General features: G+C 54.6%; 2 non-coding genes and 1 pseudogene across 2 annotated transcripts; all 3 read right to left on the bottom strand.

The window, feature by feature from the left end:
- The window catches only part of LOC139110824 (large subunit ribosomal RNA), an 8,266-nt pseudogene extending 3,020 nt beyond the window's left edge, over positions 1–5,246 (bottom strand).
- A 1,375-nt stretch (positions 5,247–6,621) lies between these two features.
- LOC139110853 (5.8S ribosomal RNA) lies at positions 6,622–6,776 on the bottom strand. Its single transcript, XR_011547091.1, has one exon. It is a non-coding gene; the product is annotated as a 5.8S ribosomal RNA (ribosomal RNA).
- A 1,196-nt stretch (positions 6,777–7,972) lies between these two features.
- Positions 7,973–9,881, bottom strand: LOC139110804 (small subunit ribosomal RNA). Its single transcript, XR_011547062.1, has one exon. It is a non-coding gene; the product is annotated as a small subunit ribosomal RNA (ribosomal RNA).
- Between the last annotated feature and the right edge of the window lie 119 nt (positions 9,882–10,000).

Below are 10,000 nucleotides of genomic sequence, written 5' to 3'. Positions count from 1 at the left end.
CAGATTAAACAAGAGGGGAGATAGAGGGTCCCCTTGCTTGACACCTCGTCTTAGAACAATTCTGATTTCTCCTTCAGGATGAGATATCGCTGTTGTCGCATTTTCATATGATTCTCTAATTAGATCGATTATGGGCTGCGGTATTCCCTTGCGTTTCAAGGCCATCGGTATAGCTTCGTGAGGGACTGTATCAAAGGCTTTCGATACGTCTAGTTGTATTCCCACGCCTCCCGTTTCCTGCTTCATTTGGGTAGTTACTTCATGCAGGATTCGCACGTTTGCAAAGCATCCCGCTTCTGATACAAATCCTTTTTGTCTTGGACTTATTTTTATCACCGTTCTAAGACGTTCATCCAATATACCCCAGAATAATCGACCAAGAATACTACCAATGGTAAGCGGACGATAGTTGGTCACCTTTGTGTCGTCCTTACCTTCTTTCGGAATCAGTGTAGTTCTGTTCAGTTTCCATGAATTAGGCAGATTGCCCACAGCAAGAATCAGATTAAATAGGTCCGCTAATATCTCGTTTTTGAGAGGACCCAGCAGCGCAGGTTTCTTTATACCGTCGGGACCCGGTGCTGTACTTTTCTTAATTCGCGTGAGTCGTTTCTTAATCTCCTCTTTCGTTACAGGTCCAAAAGCATCGAAATTCAAAGTCTCTGACTCATTATTCTCCTCTATGCGAGTAGGAACCTTGGATCCCCATAGTATAGTATATAAGTCTCGCACTTCATTCTTAGGGATGTTTACGCAGTTCTTAGCAGTGTGATCAGAGCCCAGTCGTACGTGCTTGGCCAGCAGACCCGGGTCTCTCTTGAACAAATCTTGAGTTCTGGCGTATTGATAGCGTTTATAGCTTCTTTTCTTACTATGTTTGTTGCGAAAGCGCCTCTTTTCTTCTTCGGGTCCATTCGCTTTGCCAAGGTATTTTTCCACTTCCGCATATACCTCCTCCATTGATGCGCTGTCTAGCTTTTCTGCGGCGTTTTGTATTGCCTTGCCAAATATTGCAAGACGACGAGGCCATTTTGTGCGGTCTCGTGTTTTCAGAGCATCAATTAATTCCGCTCTCCACCCGATTTCCGCAGGGGGATCGGTATCCGGTTCCGGGGACGATGGTATTTTTATCATGTAATCGCATCTCTCTAAGTCAATACGACATTCTCTAAGTATTAGCGCCGGTGAATCGTGTTCAATTGGACTCTCTGTAATGTTTTCTTCTTTATTTTCAGGATCGCGTTCCAGCATTTTGTCCTTTTTATCTTCGGGTGTTACCTGAGGACTTTTGAGCGCAGTTTTCGTTGTGTTTTTGCTATTTTCCATTTCACTAGTACTTGCTTGTGGTTCATCTTGCTTTCCTACTGCGCTGCCGAAATCCACGATGGTCCTATTAGGCGTTCCTTCGGCACTTGAGGCTGTTGAGTTTAGTGACGTTGTTGACCTTTTTCTTATTGTCGGAAGCATACTAGCTCTTTCTTTAAGATAGACGTCCCTTCTGCGACAGTAGGCTGGTTCTTTTCTCTTATCTCGGATCTGTTTAAGTGTTTTGGAGGTTAATTGCTCTGCTATTTTCTGAGCGATATTCGGATTCCCTTTATGGGTCCGCTCTAATCGATACATTAACCTAATGTCCTCTGGCGAGAAAGTAGCGCCGAGTCTTGATTGATCCTCTTTAGCTGGCCTTTGCTGTGTTGCGCGTTCTTCATTTCTAAGGTCGGGGTGGCGGTGCCTCTTGTGCTGACTAAGACCCCTTTGCGTCAAAAAGCTCTCCCGGCAGTCCGGACATCGAAGCCCTCTCTCTTCGCTCTTGCTTCCCGGACACTTCGGTATGTGGCACAACGCTGCGTGCTTGCCCTTGTATGATTTTTGACATTTTCGGCATACAAAAACGATGTTTAATGTTGCATGTTTTTCAGTGTAGTGTCCTATTGCGTCGTTTAAACTCAACGCTCTGTAACGCGCACGACTGGCGCCCAAACACTCAGGACATAACGCTGACTCAAAGGGCAAAAGTATTTCAATATTCCGTAAGCAAGCCATTTCGTCATCAGTAGTCCCCTGTGATTCCTGAGGCGCGGGACCTTGCGCGTTCAGGTCCGAGGCAATGTTTCTGTCACTGAAAGCATGCTGTTGTCGAATGGACAGGGAGCTAACCTGTTCATCCCTTCCCCCGGAAGCCCGAGGTAGGCGTTTGGGCATTTATAACGGGCTGCTCCTCACCTTACGCTGATCTTCGCGTAACGTGCATTATCGGCTGCACTTAACCGTCAATCCGAGCAGCATTTAGCCACGACATAAGTCGTGTTTCCAGCGGGACCACGAGGAGGTAGCTGCTCGGCTTGACCTGGAAATATTCTCGATGTTGTGAAAAATTTCCAGGCCAAAGTAACTAAGAGAGTCATAGTTACTCCCGCCGTTTACCCGCGCTTGCTTGAATTTCTTCACGTTGACATTCAGAGCACTGGGCAGAAATCACATTGCGTCAACACCCGCGAGGGCCATCGCAATGCTTTGTTTTAATTAGACAGTCGGATTACCCTAGTCCGTGCCAGTTCTGAGCTGAGCGTTGAATGGCGGCCGAAGAGGACGACCACGACGGCTCGCGCCGCCACGGAAGCCTCGCAGCAAGGAAGATCCGCGGGAGGCCAAGGCACGGGACCGAGCTCGGATCCCTGAACCGGCGCGAGAACGCCGATAGTTCACCTCGCCCAGGCCCGGCACGTCAGCCAGACCCGCTTCCCGACCAAGCCCGACACGCCCCGCTCCTCAGAGCCAATCCTTATTCCGAAGTTACGGATCCAATTTGCCGACTTCCCTTACCTACATTAGTCTATCGACTAGAGGCTCTTTACCTTGGAGACCTGCTGCGGATATGGGTACGAACCGGCGCGACACCTCCACGTGGCCCTCTCCTGGATTTTCAAGGTCCGAGGGAAGATCCGGACACCGCCGCAACTGCGGTGCTCTTCGCGTTCCAAACCCTATCTCCCTGCTAGAGGTTTCCAGGGAACTCGAACGCTTATACAGAAAAGAAAACTCTTCCCGGATCTCCCGACGGCGTCTCCAGGTCATTTTGGGTTACCCCGACGAACACTCTTACGAGGGCCCGAATTGTATGCGGTTCCGCTGCCGGGTTCCGGAATAGGAACCGGATTCCCTTTCGCCCGACGGGCGTGTGTCAAAAGTTCACTCACCGCGCGCGACGGCACACTCGCGTGTGCGCGCGCGCTTTTTGTGTGCGCGAGACTTTTCTGCGACAACGAGAGTATCGTACGCCGTCATTGACATAGGATTTCTCCTAGGGCTTAGGATCGACTGACTCGTGTGCAACGGCTGTTCACACGAAACCCTTCTCCACGTCAGTCCTCCAGGGCCTCGCTGGAGTATTTGCTACTACCACCAAGATCTGCACCGACGGCGGCTCCAGGCAGGCTCGCGCCCAGACCCTTCTGCGCACACCGTCGCGACCCTCCTACTCGTCAGGGCTTCGTGGCGGCCTGTAAGCTCCGGGCGAGGAGTTACCCACGCCCTGCCCACGGCCGCCCCACTTGCCGCTGACGGCAGAGTATAGGCTCGACGCTTCAGCGCCATCCATTTTCAGGGCTAGTTGCTTCGGCAGGTGAGTTGTTACACACTCCTTAGCGGATTCCGACTTCCATGGCCACCGTCCTGCTGTCTTAAGCAACCAACGCCTTTCATGGTGTCCCATGAGCGTCGAGTTGGGCGCCTTAACTCTGCGTTTGGTTCATCCCACAGCGCCAGTTCTGCTTACCAAAAATGGCCCACTTGGCACTCTGATCCGAGATGCTCGTGGCTTCATAGTTCAAGAAAGCCAGAGATCTCACCCATTTAAAGTTTGAGAATAGGTTGAGGTCGTTTCGGCCCCAAGGCCTCTAATCATTCGCTTTACCAGATGAGACTCTCGCGCGTTCCGTGCGGAACGGCCGAGTGCCAGCTATCCTGAGGGAAACTTCGGAGGGAACCAGCTACTAGATGGTTCGATTAGTCTTTCGCCCCTATACCCAGTTCCGACGATCGATTTGCACGTCAGAATCGCTACGGACCTCCATCAGGGTTTCCCCTGACTTCGTCCTGACCAGGCATAGTTCACCATCTTTCGGGTCCCAACGTGTACGCTCTGGGTGCGCCTCTTCTCGCAATGAGAACGAGACGCCCCGGGAGTGCGGAGCCGCATCGCGACGCGGCCCATCCTCCCTCGGTCGACAACCAGGGCCGACCTTCACTTTCATTACGCCTTTAGGTATCGCTGATCCCAATGACTCGCGTACATGTTAGACTCCTTGGTCCGTGTTTCAAGACGGGTCCTAAGAGTACCCAAAGCAGTAGCGTCGCCGACCGGTATCGGTCCCCGAGTTGCCCGGGGAACGTTTGCAGGCCTGTCGAAGGTTAACCGTACGACCAACAGCGGGCCAGGACCGGTGACGGCGCTAGGTCCGTAAGCCTCCGTGTACCGTGGCGCGCGCTTGCGACGGCCTCGACGCACTCCCGCGTGTGAGCTGCGGCCTGATACCTTGCGTGTACCGCCGGGCAGCCGGCCGGGCGACCGAGGGTTTGACGGCGTGCCGTGTTACCGGCGACGCGTCAGACACCGCACCCGGGCCGTAGACCGACACCCAGCGGGTCGCGACGTTCTACTAGGGGAGAAGTGCACGACGACGAAAACGCCGGACATCGGCGCGCGGCAGCGTGCCCGCGCGCGAGCCGTGAGGCCGCGGGGCATCGCCCACCGACGCGAAGCCAGCGTCGCTGACGATGAATCTCCCCGTTCGATCTTTTGGGTTTCTTAGGTTTACCCCTGAACGGTTTCACGTACTCTTGAACTCTCTCTTCAAAGTTCTTTTCAACTTTCCCTCACGGTACTTGTTCGCTATCGGTCTCGTGGTCGTATTTAGCCTTAGATGGAGTTTACCACCCACTTAGAGCTGCACTCTCAAGCAACCCGACTCTAAGGAGAGATCCTCCCGAGACGCGCACCGGTCGCTACGGGCCTGGCACCCTCTGCGGGTAAGTGGCCCCATTCAAGATGGACTTGGACGCGACGCGGCACCTCGGGATAAGCGGACCCTCCCAAACACCACATTTCCCTGCGGCGGAACCGCGGGATTCGGTGCTGGGCTCTTTCCTGTTCGCTCGCCGCTACTAAGGAAATCCTGGTTAGTTTCTTTTCCTCCGCTTAATAATATGCTTAAATTCAGCGGGTGATCTCGCCTGCTCTGAGGTCGTCAAAAGAAATTGTCGTGAGGCTGTACTATATATATATAATACGAAGAAGGCGAGACGACGACGACGACGACGCGAGAGAAAATAGAAACGCAACGCGGCGAAACGCCGCGCGCGAGCGCTTGGTTAGACTACGCCGCGTGCCCCGGTCAAGAGCTGCTACCATACATAGCGCTTTCGTGGACTCGGGAACACGCGCGGTCGACCCGCGCGCGATCTCTCACCTCGCACACACTTTTGCTGCGCAGGGGGCGATCGGTGCACGCAAAATATTTGAAAGAAGAGACGAAGGGAAAATGAGAAAACGAACGAGGCAGAGAGAACAACCGCGAGGGCGTGGTGGTCTTTCGTCGACGTTGCGTCAACCGCGCCGCGATCCGCGCGCCCGCGCGCGCCAACCAACCGACCACGACGACAACTGGCCAGCCAGCCCGACGCGAACGTCGGAGGCCGGTTTGCGCGTCGTGGTGGCGTCGGCAACGCGACTGCGGCGGCGGCCGGCAGCAGCTGCAGCGGCGACGACCACTCTCTCTCTCTTATAATACGGTCAGGTTCTCTCGTATCTTTGCTTCGTCGTATATATCTCTAAAATCCCTCCTCTCGAGTTTCCTTTGCGTTGGCGGCGGTAAAGCGACGATATGCGCTCTGTGCAGAAGGAGAACGAGGAGGCGCGCGATTATCTCGCGGCCTCTATTCTCCTCTCCGATCTTCATTCGGAGAAGGAGAGGAAAACTCAAACTCGGTTCTCCGCGCTCCTTATGAACTACTTCTCCGTGGATCAGCCTTGGATCCCGCGCGCGCCGCAAGCGGCACACAGGCCACCTTCCGGGAGTACAAGCGCGAACGAATTGTCGGCTTGTTTCACTCCGGGCGGCGGCGCGCGAGAGGCAGATCTACTCTTTTTCGTTCGGCGCGTATATACGTATAACGTATAAACTCCTTGCAAGAGCTCGCCACGTTTATCACCACCGCGCACGTCCTTCCCTCCCGTGCGTGTGTGCGTGCGTGCGTCTCTCTGCGATTCTCGATCGCATCTTTCGGTCGGTCGTCGTTCATTCGTTCGACCCTCAAACCTCGTTATTTCGGACGACGCCCAACGGGGGCGCGAGTACGCCGCCGTTCCGCGAGTATAGAGAGCGCGCGCGCGAGCGCGTCGTAAAACCCTGATGGAATCCAGCAACTCGCCGCGTGGATAGCGTGCGTAGTGTGCCTGATACCCCGGGGAAGGCGTCATCGACGACTCCTCGCTTCTCTTCTCTTTTCTCGTGGATGCGGGTATAACTCTCTCGCCGGCCGCCGCGATCGGGCGAACGTCCAACGAATCGCTCGTACGCGGCCGTCGAAACGGCGCGCGCAAGCAGTTTGTCTTCGATAAAACGACCCTCAGCCAGGCGTGGTCCTGGAATTGTATCCGTGGACCGCAATGTGCGTTCGAAATGTCGATGTTCATGTGTCCTGCAGTTCACAAGTTGACGCGCAATTAGCTGCGTTCTTCATCGACCCACGAGCCAAGTGATCCACCGTTCAGGGTAATCGTTCCTTCGCGCACCAAGTACGCTCTATCAAGGAATAGACAACAATGTGCGTCTTCTTCGTTTTGGCCCTTCGATCAGCCTGGCCGCGCGTCCGAGCACGCGCGGACCGCCGCCCTGTTACAGGGGCTACGGCACAATAATGGAGAGAGGGAGACGTCGGTTGTCGGCGCGGTGCGAAAACCAAGAGGTTGCGTCTCTCGCGAAGCGAGCCGGGCGGAACTCTTTGAAAAACCATCGGGGTCGAAAATGACTAGCATATTCGACGAACCCTTCACGCGCGCGATCGCGCGCGCGGACCGGAGGAAGAGCAGCGGCGAGAATCGTCGCACTCTCCACTCCTCGCCCGGCGCGCACGACGACGCGGCAGCATAGGTTACCACCGGTACGCGGCGCATTCGCGCGCACCGCAACGCGTCCGAATCGCGGAGATAGAGGCAGCGCGCGAGCGCGCCTCCGTAGTCTCCTTCTCACCGATCCTGATCCGCGAGCGGGCGCGCATATAGATGCACCTTCGCGCTCCTCCTGGATTCGCACAACGAGACCAACCGGCCGCGCTAGCCCCGGCTAAGGGGCGCGCTGAGCGCGGTGGTCCGCGCAACGGGTCGTTCGAAGCGCGCGAGAGACAGAGAGTCGGAGAATCTCCGCAGGAAACGAGAGAGAGAGAGGATGCAAAGAGCGTAATACGGCAATGCGTACAACTCTCGAATCTCTCTTCTTCTCCACAATATGCCCGGGGTCCTCTCTCGCTTTGAGCTCTCGAGATCTCGACACACTCGTCCCGACCGACAATCCTCTCTTATACGACGGCGACGAATGCGGCGCACACCGCAGCACGCCACCGTTGGCGGCGTGTGAGCGCGCACGCGGTCGTTGCGTCGCATAAACTATTCTCTCCTCTCGATCTCGCAATTTTGCTCGAGCGAAGCGTCGCGTCTCGCGACGGACGCTCCGACGAGGAGTGGGAAGGCGGCGCGGACTCGGAAGACGCGATGTCTCGCGTGCGATTAGATTTTGCGCCCCTTCAGCCACTCTCGACACAACTCGCAGAGTCGTGTTCTAGCTTGTCTGCCCGTATCGCGGCAGGCAACGTAGTACGTTACCGTGCGCGTACGGTTCCTCGTCCATGCAGTCGCCGGCCGCTGCGCGCTCGTCACGAGAACGGTGCACACAGAGCAGCAGGACCTCCGGAACGTTAATGATCCTTCCGCAGGTTCACCTACGGAAACCTTGTTACGACTTTTACTTCCTCTAAATGATCAAGTTTGGTCATCTTCCCGGCAACATCGGCAATGCCGACGCATTGCCGCGCACCAGTCGAAGACCTCACTAAATCATTCAATCGGTAGTAGCGACGGGCGGTGTGTACAAAGGGCAGGGACGTAATCAACGCGAGCTTATGACTCGCGCTTACTGGGAATTCCTCGTTCATGGGGAACAATTGCAAGCCCCAATCCCTAGCACGAAGGAGGTTCAGCGGGTTACCCGGGCCTTTCGGCCAGGGAACACACGCTGATTCCTTCAGTGTATCGCGCGTGCGGCCCAGAACATCTAAGGGCATCACAGACCTGTTATTGCTCAATCTCGTGCGGCTAGAAGCCGCCTGTCCCTCTAAGAAGATTTGTTTGTACGTTGGTAGTAAAAACCCGCCGGCCGAAGCCGGGGGCCTTCGAAATACCATAAGGTACGCCTATTTAGCAGGCTAGAGTCTCGTTCGTTATCGGAATTAACCAGACAAATCGCTCCACCAACTAAGAACGGCCATGCACCACCACCCACCGAATCAAGAAAGAGCTATCAATCTGTCAATCCTTCCGGTGTCTGGGCCTGGTGAGGTTTCCCGTGTTGAGTCAAATTAAGCCGCAGGCTCCACTCCTGGTGGTGCCCTTCCGTCAATTCCTTTAAGTTTCAGCTTTGCAACCATACTTCCCCGGAACCCAAAGCTTTGGTTTCCCGGAAGCTGCCCGCCGAGTCATCGGAGGAACTTCGGCGGATCGCTAGCTGGCATCGTTTATGGTTAGAACTAGGGCGGTATCTGATCGCCTTCGAACCTCTAACTTTCGTTCTTGATTAATGAAAACATTTTTGGCTTTTCGCTTCTGTCCGTCTTGCGACGATCCAAGAATTTCACCTCTAACGTCGCAATACGAATGCCCCCATCTGTCCCTATTAATCATTACCTCGGGGTTCCGAAAACCAACAAAATAGAACCGAGGTCCTATTCCATTATTCCATGCACGCAGTATTCAGGCGAGGATAGCCTGCTTTAAGCACTCTAATTTGTTCAAAGTAAACGTACCGGCCCGACTCGACACTCAGTAAAGAGCACCGCGACGGGATATTAGTTTGGGCGGCCCCTCGCGGGGCTAAGCCCACCGGTAGGACGTCCCACATCACGCCAGTTAAACACCGCGAGCGGTGAACCGACGGTGTGCGACACAGATTCAACTACGAGCTTTTTAACCGCAACAACTTTAATATACGCTATTGGAGCTGGAATTACCGCGGCTGCTGGCACCAGACTTGCCTCAATGGATCCTCGTTAAAGGATTTAAAGTGTACTCATTCCGATTACGGGGCCTCGGATGAGTCCCGTATCGTTATTTTTCGTCACTACCTCCCCGTGCCGGGAGTGGGTAATTTGCGCGCCTGCTGCCTTCCTTGGATGTGGTAGCCGTTTCTCAGGCTCCCCCTCCGGAATCGAACCCTGATTCCCCGTTACCCGTTACAACCATGGTAGGCGCAGAACCTACCATCGACAGTTGATAAGGCAGACATTTGAAAGATGCGTCGCCGGTGCTAGGACCGTACGATCAGCACAAAGTTATTCAGAGTCGCCAAAATAAACGGTGGACGCGGAGATCCGCACGCCACCGATTGGTTTGATCTAATAAAGCGTCCCTTCCATCACTGGTCGGGACTCTGTTTTGCATGTATTAGCTCTAGAATTACAGTTATCCAAGTAAATGTGGGTACAATCCTAAGCGAACCATAACTGATTTAATGAGCCATTCCGCGGTTTCACCCCTTAATTCGGCATGCACTGAGACATGCATGGCTTAATCTTTGAACAAGCATATGACTACTGGCAGGATCAACCAGGGGCTTCGTGTGTGCAGCGGTTACTCGCGGTGGAGCAACGCGAAAGACAACGCTACGCTGCTACGGACGCTCCGCGAGGAAGAGCCGTGCGCGTTTCGTGTGTCGTTAATGCCGCCGGAACT

Source organism: Cardiocondyla obscurior, linkage group LG21 (assembly GCF_019399895.1).
Source record: "Cardiocondyla obscurior isolate alpha-2009 linkage group LG21, Cobs3.1, whole genome shotgun sequence".
Classification (NCBI taxonomy): domain Eukaryota; kingdom Metazoa; phylum Arthropoda; class Insecta; order Hymenoptera; family Formicidae; genus Cardiocondyla; species Cardiocondyla obscurior.
The sequence above is the reverse complement of the archived record's forward strand: the minus strand, read 5'-3'. Positions and strand labels throughout refer to the sequence as shown.